Genomic DNA, 11,365 nt, shown 5'->3' with positions numbered 1-11,365 from the left:
TTGTCCTTGTAAATGCATAGGGTAAAAATAGGAGACCGTATGAAGTTACAAATAAAATCGTTTGAGGATGTTGAAACTTGGCAAGATATTAGAACAATTAGTTTCGGTTCAGTATTCTTCTTTCCTCCCAAAGGTGTTGATTATTACTTTACATAAGAATTGCCTTTGCCAATTTAGTGATTTTTATACCAACTACTATGAACGGGATAAAACCAATATCCATTCTATTCTGACAATTTCTGTACTCTTCATCTTCCTTTCTATAGAACAGATGAACTGGTAACTTTTCTTGCAGAGATTTTGTGAGGTTTGTGCAGCATTTAAAATGACTTCACCTGACAATAGATACTGCAAATGCTTATTATTACAAGGACATATTTCTGTTAGTAGAACATCTCCTCATTATTAAAGCCTTCATTATTTTACTGAAAATAGGTCTGAAATTATAATCAAGGCTACTAAAATAATGTGCTCTGTATGTTCGAAGAAGTACAGCAGCCACAGGGTCTTGTGCGAAAGTCAAGGGTTTGGTACTCACAAAGACTGCAGCACCACAAGCAGGGGAAAATACAGCATCTGAAAGATGCAGCTTGCCGGAGCCGCGGGACGAGGCTGCTGGGCTGCCCGCAGCGAGGCACAGGGAAGGGCAGGCTCAGAGCCAAAGACAAGTCTGTGCAGGGCGAGAAGGAAGAGCTCGCAAAGCCAAACACCTCCGACACGGCCCAGGGAAAGAGCAGAGGTGGCAGGAGATAGCTCGCCAGAGGTGATCTCCAGGAGGCACTTTCATGAAACCAAATCATCCCTATCACACCTGACTGAGACGTTATTCCAAAGACTCGTCACTCTCCTCGTCCTTCCCTTAAAAAGCATTTGGGAATGGTTTTGAAACGAGTCAGGGCATCCTGCCTGCTGGCCCGCTCCTCTTGGCAGCACAGTTAAGTAAGTCATCCCCCTCGTACTCGCGAAGACCCGTGCCATGCAGGTTTCCACTTCCAAACACAGAACAGTACCTGGGCCTGTCTCTATTCCTGTTTTTACTATTTCAGGGAGAAAAAAAAAACCCTAAAATTGGAAGGTATCTTTTGACAGATAAAATATCTCCAGTCACTTTTACTAAATCACGCTGCTCTACATATCTATGCTATCTGTTTGTCTAGAACGTAACACTTTCCAGTGGAAAACACAGCTGTTTCTGCAGCTCAGAACTACCCTGAAAGCCTTGCAGGATTTTACATAAATATTCTTGGATTGGATTGGAAGAGCCTTTTCTCCTCCACAGATTCTATTAATAGATACAGCCTAGTGAGGTACCGTAAAGGAAGATTATAAAAGGAAGTGTTACCCCTCAAAAATCCTGAAAATTGCCAATTCATCTATATTTAACCAGAAATGTAAGGCCTGCTTTTGAGAATACAGCTTTACACTGTACAAATCTTACTAGGCTGGAACCATAAACCCAACAGAACTAAGAGTAAAACTTCTCTGGTATGTGCAAAGATAAAACAGTTCCATGTTGCAAGAGAGTCAGGGTATCAGCTCTGCTTGGAAATGAGTCTGTGACTCTGATGTTGATCTTTCCAGATGAAATTCAGATATGATTGGCTAAACATTATGTGGAGACTGCTTCCCTGCCATTTCTATGTTCACCTCCATCTGGTCCACTTGGAGGAAGAGCCAGAAGAATGCAGTGAGTAACACCTCTTCTTGCCAGACGACCCTCCAGGTAACAGATAATGCCAATGAAAGGACATGCCTTCAGGAAGGGGACCACATAGCTCATTGACTCATACAACCCTCACAAGATCAAACTCTTCTGATATTGAAAGATCTGTAGAGAAATTTTTGTCAGCAAGGAAGGTCTACAAAGACATTAGAAACACTAAGTCTTAAATTGCCTAAGGTTCAACAGGTTTGCCATTTCTCTACCAGACAAATATTTATTGCTTGACTATTTTTTCAATTCTGAACGTACATATACGCAGAAAAAAGAGATAGGTGAGCTCTTGACTGGTTATAAACTGAGTTCTGCCTAAGTCGTTTCTTTATTTCTTTGGCACTGACTAGACTACATTCCCATAGCAAACTGTTCAGATCGTGTCTAGAATGCTTTTGAATTACATTACTGAATTGCTATCCATATCTATGATAGGCTTGAAAATTACCGGATACCGTTTAAATATGAGGAAATCAGAACTAGTTCTAATGGCAGCAAACTGATGATGTCATCAACAAAGGTAGCCTACTGAATCAAGCCTGAAATAAATAAACAAAACACAAAAGCCAACCAAATCAGGCTATAGTTTTTAAATGCACAGAAATGAGGAAATAAGAAAAAAAAGGAGGGCACAGTGAGCACTTCAGGATCTCAGCACTGCATGTAGGTTTAACCACCTAGCTAGTACAGTGCAAATCTGCATAAAGAGCGGTCAGAAAAGGCTATGCAACAGCTTGCCACACCGGTGTGTCAAGTCTATACATTGTACAACTTAAGTAGGCCAGATAAATTTCATACAAATATTTCTGATTGTTCATTGTAACCACTGTGCATATTATACATACCATTCTGAATTCCCCTTTCACAGCAAAAGGAGATCTCATACTCTTGTAGTACTTACAGATCAACAAAGTCAAGTCCTGCTCGATATAGAATTTAAGTGGAACCTTAGCACTACGTCCCTGAAAAAAGCAATTAAATATACCTCTAAAACATGAAGTCCAAAGAGTTTAGTCACAGACTAATCTTCAGCACATACTTAGTGCTACAGCGAAGCCTTGGTAAGGAAATACAGCTTGCTAGGAAGTATCTCAGGCAATGATGCAAACGCTTTCATTGCCAGTTGACAGGAGCCGTGATCCTATTTAATGTCTTCAGTCTTCCAGAATGACTTGAGAGGTCTGGGCCTCTCCCTTTCATTAGAGGTTCCACTTGCTCCTCTGGCTGTGTAACTCCACTCGGTCTTTCCAAAAAGTGGTATCTATAACATGTAGAAAATGTTTAGTGGCACAGGATGCTCCTTCCATAACAACATCACATACCGCAGACATAGCCTTTCAGTTTACATCTGGGTGACTGTGTAACCTCTTGCTGAAAACAGAAAGAAATGATAAATTAAGATCTTGACTAAAGTGCATATTTTCTGTCTTTTCCGTACATTTTCTGCTTTTCACAGATGAGCACATAAGGGCTTTGACAGAAAAGTAAAGGCAAATAAATCTTGCTGCATCAATTTAAGAAGCAGCCACATTCCCGACACATTTGCACCTGTCCTTTCTCCAGAAGTTACCGTGTCATCACAGAGCTGAAGGAAGGGAACGCATGTCCCTGCCTCAGCGTTGCTAGTGCAAAGCCCAGAAGTTCACTTAACAACCGCTGACCAAGGTGGGTTTGCACTGTGACACCTGAGCGGCTGGCACACCAGTACACGCTCTTTTCTGCTGACACTGCTATGGGGACAGGACATCTGGCAGAGGAAAGGTGCAGACAGCTGGAGACAGGACATCTTAAACCACTGGAGGAAGACTCTCCTGAGCTTCTCTGCCAAAACAGTCAGCTGCACTAATTCTGAGAGGAAGATGGCTGCCATTTACATGCAGCCAAAAGAAGAGAAAATGGTAAGATATACATGAAATGCTTATACCATTATTTCCCTGCTGTATACTTCCAGTGACCTGCAGTTCCAGCGCTTTCCAGCAGTACGGTGGGGCTGTCAGCTCAGCAGGCAAGCAGTACTGCTGTGAAAATCGGAGTCTTAACTGAGAATTCCAGTTTCTGGGAAAGAAACACAAGTAACTTGGAAGGATTCTTGGTTACTCAAACAACTATCTGCAGGCACTATGAGTTAGCCGATGCCAATCAGAACTTTTTGATTATGTGATGGTAGAGGTTGAACACTACAGAGAACCCAAGTCTCAGCCTACTCAAGTAAGAGTCAGGAATAATTCTCCAGAGATCTGTAAAGTGATTCTAGAATAAGGCTTATAATGTGACATTTGTGTAAGCCTTTGCATTTAATTTTCCTAAAGAGTGGGAGGAGGACTGGTATGAAGACAAAAAAGAGATTAGTTAAGGTATTGAGCGTTCTGTGGTGTCAAAAACTTAGGTATGCATAACTCTGCTAATGGCTATGTATCCTTACATGTTCAACAGAGATTTTGGCATGGTTCTGCCTGTTTTTTAATCAGCTATAACTTTATTAGATATGACTTTTGAATTATTTTAATTGAAAAAAGTAGATTTTTTTAAGCTAAAGGACTAAAAAATTGTGGTTCTACCCACCAAATAAGCTTGAAAGCACCTCAACAAAAGCCCTCCAGCTTCAAAAAATAATAAACATTTTCCAAAAAAGTCAAATCCTTCTTTAAAATAGTAAATGAGTGAAAACTGTGGAAAAGAAAGAATTGACGTTTTCTTGACACCATCTTGCACCAAGGCAACAGTAAGGTAACCTTCTAGGCATCTGAACCTACCTCCAAGAACGCCATAAGATTTACTGGTGCAGAGATATATATCGTACACCTCAGACCCACTGAGGAAAACACAGACATGTCAGTTGGCCCTAGCTATTCTGTGTGCTTCTCACTTTTCATGATAAATCTGTGCAAAATAAGACAAAAGGTCTTGTATTCAAACAAGTTAGAGATAGCGCGGCAGATGGCAGAACAGACGCAAAAGGAGCAGGTGTCTGGAATTGTAATGAGAGATGGCTCACCCCATTTCTGACATCAAGACGGGATAGTTTCAGCACCTGTCGTGCCAAAGAGCGAATTCCACCCACCGAGTCTGTAAATCTGCTCTCTGGTTTAAAAAAGTATAAATAGAAGGTAGTTGTTCTATTCAGAGAGATGCTGAATTAGAAAGATAAAAGATCAACTAAGATCAACCCAGAAAAAGCCTTACTTCGTGTACTTCCTTATACGTTACTGCTTGCTTAAAGGCTCCTCGCTCCTTCCTCTCCTGCTCTGCTAAAGGCATGTGAGAAGATGTTCTTCTACAGCACAGGGACACATGTACCTGCTATCATTCACTTTTTCTCTCGTGTTACTTCTCTTAAGCTCTACGCATATGTTGTTCTTTTAAGCATCTTCCTTTCCCCTTTCCCCTACTTCTTTTTCACCTCTCTTTACTATCACTTCTCTGAAGTTCCTATTTCTTTCGCTCTTTAGCTCCTCAGGTCTTTCTACAGCCTGGTGCCATTCCCTTATTCCCAGTCCTTCTGTTCCATGTGCTTTTCTGTTTATTCCTATCAATATTCTACCCTGTCTTCTGTATTCCCCCCACCCTCCCAATATCCTTATTTAGTCCCGTTCCTACGTCTGATCTTTGTCTGCATTCTCCAAACACACAGACTCTCTTTGTCCTAAAGTTACTCGTCCCAGAGTAAGAACAAATTCCTTTCTCCTTGTCCATTTCTCTCCTGCCTGTTTTTTCCTTTTCAGCTTGAGTCATCTGCTCGTTTCTCCTTCCCATCCAGATTTCTTCTTCGATTTCTCTCTCTCTCTTCTAGTTTCCCCATCTCCTTAACTTATTCTCTTCATTCTTGCTTTTATATACTTTGATGGACATATCTTTAAGGTTTGAAAGCCAGAGGAGTATCTACTCAAGACAGACCTAAACATGTTACTTCTAAATACCAACCCCAAACTGAAAAAAATCATGCAGACACAGATGTCTCTGCATTAAAATTGCTGACATTTTCCTAAGAATACCACACATAAAGCATATTTCACAGAAAGTAACCCAGACAATGGGCTGTATACTGGAGACAATACTGGTTTAGCTAAGCAGCAGTAGTCTAAGTAATTAAATCTGCCTTTGAAGGAAGCTAAGCCAATAGGTTCTAACTCACTAAATCTAATAATTATGTACTACCTCCTATGAAAGTTAGAATAAAAAGATGCATTTCCAACATGGTGTGTTTTACAAATCAAAAGAGATAGAAATAGAATCCATGTGTATGTTGGTGCACACACACTTAGTAAATATATTATTCAATATATTTTGGTCCAAATAACAGCACTTTTGGAGAAGTTGCAAAAATCATGCAGACACAGATGTGCCTACATTAAAATTGCTGACATTTTTATGAGAATACCATACATAAAGCACATTTCATAGTTACCAGCAATCCAGTGCTTTGCCATTTCTACTTTGCTTACTTGGAGAGTTTAACCAACTGAATGCTATCAACCTCTAAAATCATAAATCAGCCATTTTAAGAAAGGGGCTTAAAGAAGCATGAATGAAAGAATTTCCAGTTGGCTCATGCTTCTTTGCATAATAATTTTAAGTCTTCGATTTGCTCCAAATGACTGTCAAAAATCATCATGAGGGAATATATTTTCTTCTGTAGAGATGCCTGAGAATAATGAATTCTCAGTTAATACAGCCCTAAATCTGTAATTATTTTTGCTTTATATAGTCCAAAAGTACCGTGAAAATTCCAGTGTTCTGAGAGAACATAAAGCCAGTTCTAGGAGATACCATGCTGTAGCATTGCGTAGAAATGTTCCAGCAACGTCTTCATCCCATCTGAAAACGGTGACGATTCCAAATGCTGCAGTTGGAGTTCTTCTAGTTCTAAAAATAAGCTAATAATAATAAGCTAATCACTATGAGCTACAGTGATATGTAGGGCACCTACAGATCCCAGCTAGGCCTTTTCAAAAGCACCTAGACAGGTTGGTGCCTAATGTCTATTGACTTTTTAGGCATTTTAGGCAATCATACTAACCCTTCATAAACACCTTGGAAAATCTTGACTCTAAATCCAAGTGGCCAACTCATCACCAATGATCGAAGATGCTGGTCGTTTATCATCCATGCATAACTACTCAACAGAACACATGGGATGTTTATTCCCAATGCCTATAAATTACCCTAAGATCAGAAACGGCTGAAAAGGGAGGCCAAGTTAAATATCTTAAACACTGAAAGGGAAAAAGTGCACCCACCAGCCCTGTTATTATCTCAGCTGGCTGGCAGGCACAACCCCTCCCTCCCCTTGTTGTGTTAAAAAAATTCCCTCTCACAGCTCAGGAACATGTTACTTAACAAGAACTCTGCTGTGTGATTTCTTTATGGAAACTTTCCCCTATTTTCAGACTTCACAACCTATCTATAGGGATCAGCATTATAACTGCCAGAAACCACCTTTCTCTCTGCAGAGAGGTGGTATACAAAAAGGGGAAAAAGACCAAAATAATTCATTTTCACTATGCATGAAGTTTAGTCAGTCACTTCAGCACTTCTTTCTTGTTATATTTTAGCAAAGACTGAACGGATTTTCTGACTACAGTTAAATGGAAGCAAACTTGCCATTATTATTGAAATTTTTTTCATCTGAACGCATGCTCTCTGCCGGCTAATTACTAAGCAGTACAAAACTCCCAACGGGAAAGTGCCCGCTGCCCTGCTGGCTCGCTTTGTATGCACATGTTAAAGTTATGCACAAAAGACAATATCCACAAAAAATGATATGCAGCCTGCGAAAAAGAACTACAGATGCTGTAAGACAGGAAAAGAAGGACACCATGACAAGAGACGGCATGTGGCCACTTTATTATAATACCTCTAAATATATATAGACACGGCTGCTGTATATGAACCTACTCATGAAAATGTTATACAAAATGACTCTTCAAAGGTTGCTAAAAGCAGTAACTTCCCTTAAAAACAAACAAACTGACTCACTTTCACATGGCATGTCTCTGGTAAAACACGCGGTTGTTATGTGGCGGATAAACACTGTGAATTCTAGAGAAGACTGCAGATAAATCCCAAAGCTCAAGTGTGCAGGTACAACCAGCAGCATCTGCTGTTGCCCACAGTAGCAGAAACACAGGCTCACCACGAGTACAGCAGTTTTTCCTAAACTGTTCTTGTGGCCTGTGGCTTACCACATGGTGCCAGCTGTCCTCCTTGCAAACCACCAAGCTATATTTTGAAATAGAAGAACAAAAAAAATTACATGTAAATCTTAAAATTGTGGCAACTTGTCCAGATATGCAAGACCCCACGGCAAGAGAGCAACTGGAGGGTACAAATCCATGACATGATAATCCGTTAAGAGCCTCTGGATCCATATCATCCAGCCACAATGATTTGCCCTTGATCTTCTTCTTCTTCCTTTTTTGTAATCTTATTCAAGGCCTGTCAGAATCTTCAGTAACATTTAAGTCACTGAAATTACTTTACTGGAACTTACCTCTTGGAATTGCTGTAAGGATTAATTATTTAGTGTTTGTACAATACTTCGTAAGTAATATTATTGCTTTAATACCTTCCTTTCTCCTGGGAGATTCTGTTGTTACAGTGAAATTTCACAGAATTACTGCTAACATTGCCTGACAGACTAGTTCCTGCCATCTTCCTAGCAGGACAGCAAGTCAGGAGCACACTAATAACCAGTGTACACTAACTGGGGTAACGGTCTTAAGTAAACCCTGCACGAAGAACGCTATGAACCATGTTATAGCAGTTTCTGACCGCAGAAGCGCTTCCAACGATAGCGGCAGGGGAGCACAAGACACATTCCCTTTGTAAGCTACGTAAAATAACAGCTGAATTTTGTTGCCACTTCAACCAACCCAACATACGTTACCTTCTCTCAGAAAGTAAGAAATCAGTGAGTTACCCAACACGGACACGTTCTTGTGTATCCAACAGTGCAAGCCACAAAATCAGTAACATACAAAACAATTGCTCAAAGATGAACAATGAAATCTATCATGCGGAAGCTATATAAGCACAATGCTCCCTTCAGGAAAGGCACATCAAAATCACAAAAGACAGCTTGCTATACAGATTGCAGAAAAGAAAAGTGACAGTCAGAAAATACAGGATCTTGACTGCTGGTAACACAGACTCACAGGGAAAAGAAGAAAAAAATCCTCCGACAATAAAACAAAGGCATACTTACTACGTGCACGTTTATGGTAACCCAGGGTGCTGTGACAGCCTACGGTGGGACGATGTCCCAGTGTTACGCATGGTGCTGTGATGGCCCACGGGGGGACGATGTCCCAGTGTAACCCATGGTTTTGTGATGGGTGGTCGGATCGTGGTGGGACGATGCCCTGGTGTCATCCATGGTGCTGTGACGGCTCATGGTGGGATGATGTCCTGGTGACCCATGGTGCTGTGATGGCCTGTGGTGGGACGATGCCCCAGTCGCCTCTGACCACTGTCCTCGGTCTCGCAGGAGGCAGGCAGAGCGTGGCAGCTGACACCGCCGCACACGGCGTGGGGCACAGGGGCAGCATGGAGGCAGGGGCACACCGAGGACGGGGCCCAGCTGTGCCCGGCCGCTCACCTCTGCCCTTGCACCACGAGCCCAATTGCGCTGACACAGCCATTTATGAACCACATCAGGGAACAACCCAGCAAGGGAGGAAACACTGGGAGATGGAGGGGAGTAGGTTTTCTCTTTGATCAGCTCTCTGGTCAGACTCATCCCCCCACTAGCACAACGCAGGGGCTGTGCTGACTGCGAGCGCAGAACAGTCCTTGTGTTGGTTTACACAGTTGCTCTTGCAACTGTGAGCGAAGCCCAATTTCCTGCTGAAATACCCAAGAGAAACCTGAGTATGAATGAAGTACCTAAATACTGGCATGGATCCAGGCCCAAATAATTTCAGCTCTTTTGAAAAAAGAGAAAACAAATTACCTTCCATGAAAACTATATTAGATATTGAGTTATGCAACTGCATGACAGAAAACAAAGGCCCAAATTGGTCATAAAAATGCAGGAGTAATAAATGTCTACATAGCTCCTTTGCTGCTTAATGGTGTCTGACGCACAGAGAAACCCCTATTTCGCTTCTCTTTCCTTTTGCACAGTCTCATAAGGCATTGCAACAGCTGAAGGTATTTTTGAAATTTATCCAAAGCATGCAGAATTCCCATACCTCTTCTGCTCCCTTAGCTAATCTTAAGTGACAGTAAATATATCTAATACTTTAGAATATTATTTTAAAATGTTACAGTCAAGATTCTCATAAGTGTGTAACAAAAGTAGCTGTATTGGTTTTTAGATATTTCTCTGGAGCCTACAGTTAATATTGGTTTTCCAGGCAGTTCAGTACCTGTCGCCTGGAAAAATCTGACTTTGTCTAAGTGTCTTAAAAGTGAGTTTGTAAAAGACTGAAACACAAATAATGACCACTTTCCAAAGGCACCTAACACAACAATAGGATCATATGGCGAATCCAGTTCCAGAGACCAGATTTTGACCTATCATCTCTCGGGAATTCCGCAGATCCAAGAAAGAGTAAGACGTTTCATTCTGCACAAATCCAAGCTGCTACTAAAATTGGCAGTCCCACTTTCTCTCTTGTCATCTGCTCATTCCCGCCATGGGTGGAACGGGGCTACCGTTCACGCAGCAAAGCGCTAAACCCTACGAAGCAACTGATCCAGCTGAAGAAGAGCCTCTTCTCTTGAGGTGGAGAGATCAAATTAGTTTTCAGCCTGGTCATTTTGTTGATCCAGCTCGTCACACAGATGCAAAATCGCTACTGACATTGTAAAGGAAATGGCAGGAATTAACAGCCGGTTGTGGGAAAGATAGCATGACCGCCCTTTGTGAGGAAATGGTAAATTTATGGTCCATTGAAATGACTGTGCAACCTTGACCTTAAAGTAAAGCATGCTTCATAATAAATTGCAGTAACCTTAGAATCTACAAATATGTCAATGCTTGAATGCTGCTACACAGAGCTAGTTTCACATATTTTAGTGGTGTAGTTCTCCATCTATTGGCCAGATGAAAGAATAACACACAGTTCCTGACACATAAGGAATCAAGAGAGCAAAAAAAGGAAGTTAATGCTCGTGAAAATGGAAGGCTACACAATATAATGCTCTCCAGGGCTGAAAACTCGCCGTTTTGTTGTAAAACAGTTTACTTGGATATACAAATATGCAGTTATAACAGCTGAATCTTTTAATTTTTGCTAGAAAAAAATATTTTCGGAAAAACATTAGTACATAAAATGCACAGAAACAAGTATGTTGGAATGATACATTTAATTCCCTGTGTAAAAAGCATATACTGATTTATTCTTACTTGTGGTTTATAAAAATAGGATCTCCTCCCAAAACTTTACAAAATATTTGAGATGAGATTGCCTTGAAAGCCAACAACATCATTCATCATAGATTTAGAACACACAGATGGAGTCAAAGATGCCTCATGTATCTGTTAAAAACACTAAGCCCTGATTTTACAACACTTTGACAAACTCATTCTCATGGGAAACATCAGTAGCTTGCTTGACTCTGAAGAGGTTCTTTACAGGGACAGAGATTTCAGCATTTCTACAAAATCCATGTGTATGTATTTGAAGGATCACAGGTAAGAGAATG

This window comes from Struthio camelus, chromosome W, assembly GCF_040807025.1.
Source record: "Struthio camelus isolate bStrCam1 chromosome W, bStrCam1.hap1, whole genome shotgun sequence".
Lineage (NCBI taxonomy): Eukaryota > Metazoa > Chordata > Aves > Struthioniformes > Struthionidae > Struthio > Struthio camelus.
The sequence above is the reverse complement of the archived record's forward strand: the minus strand, read 5'-3'. Positions refer to the sequence as shown.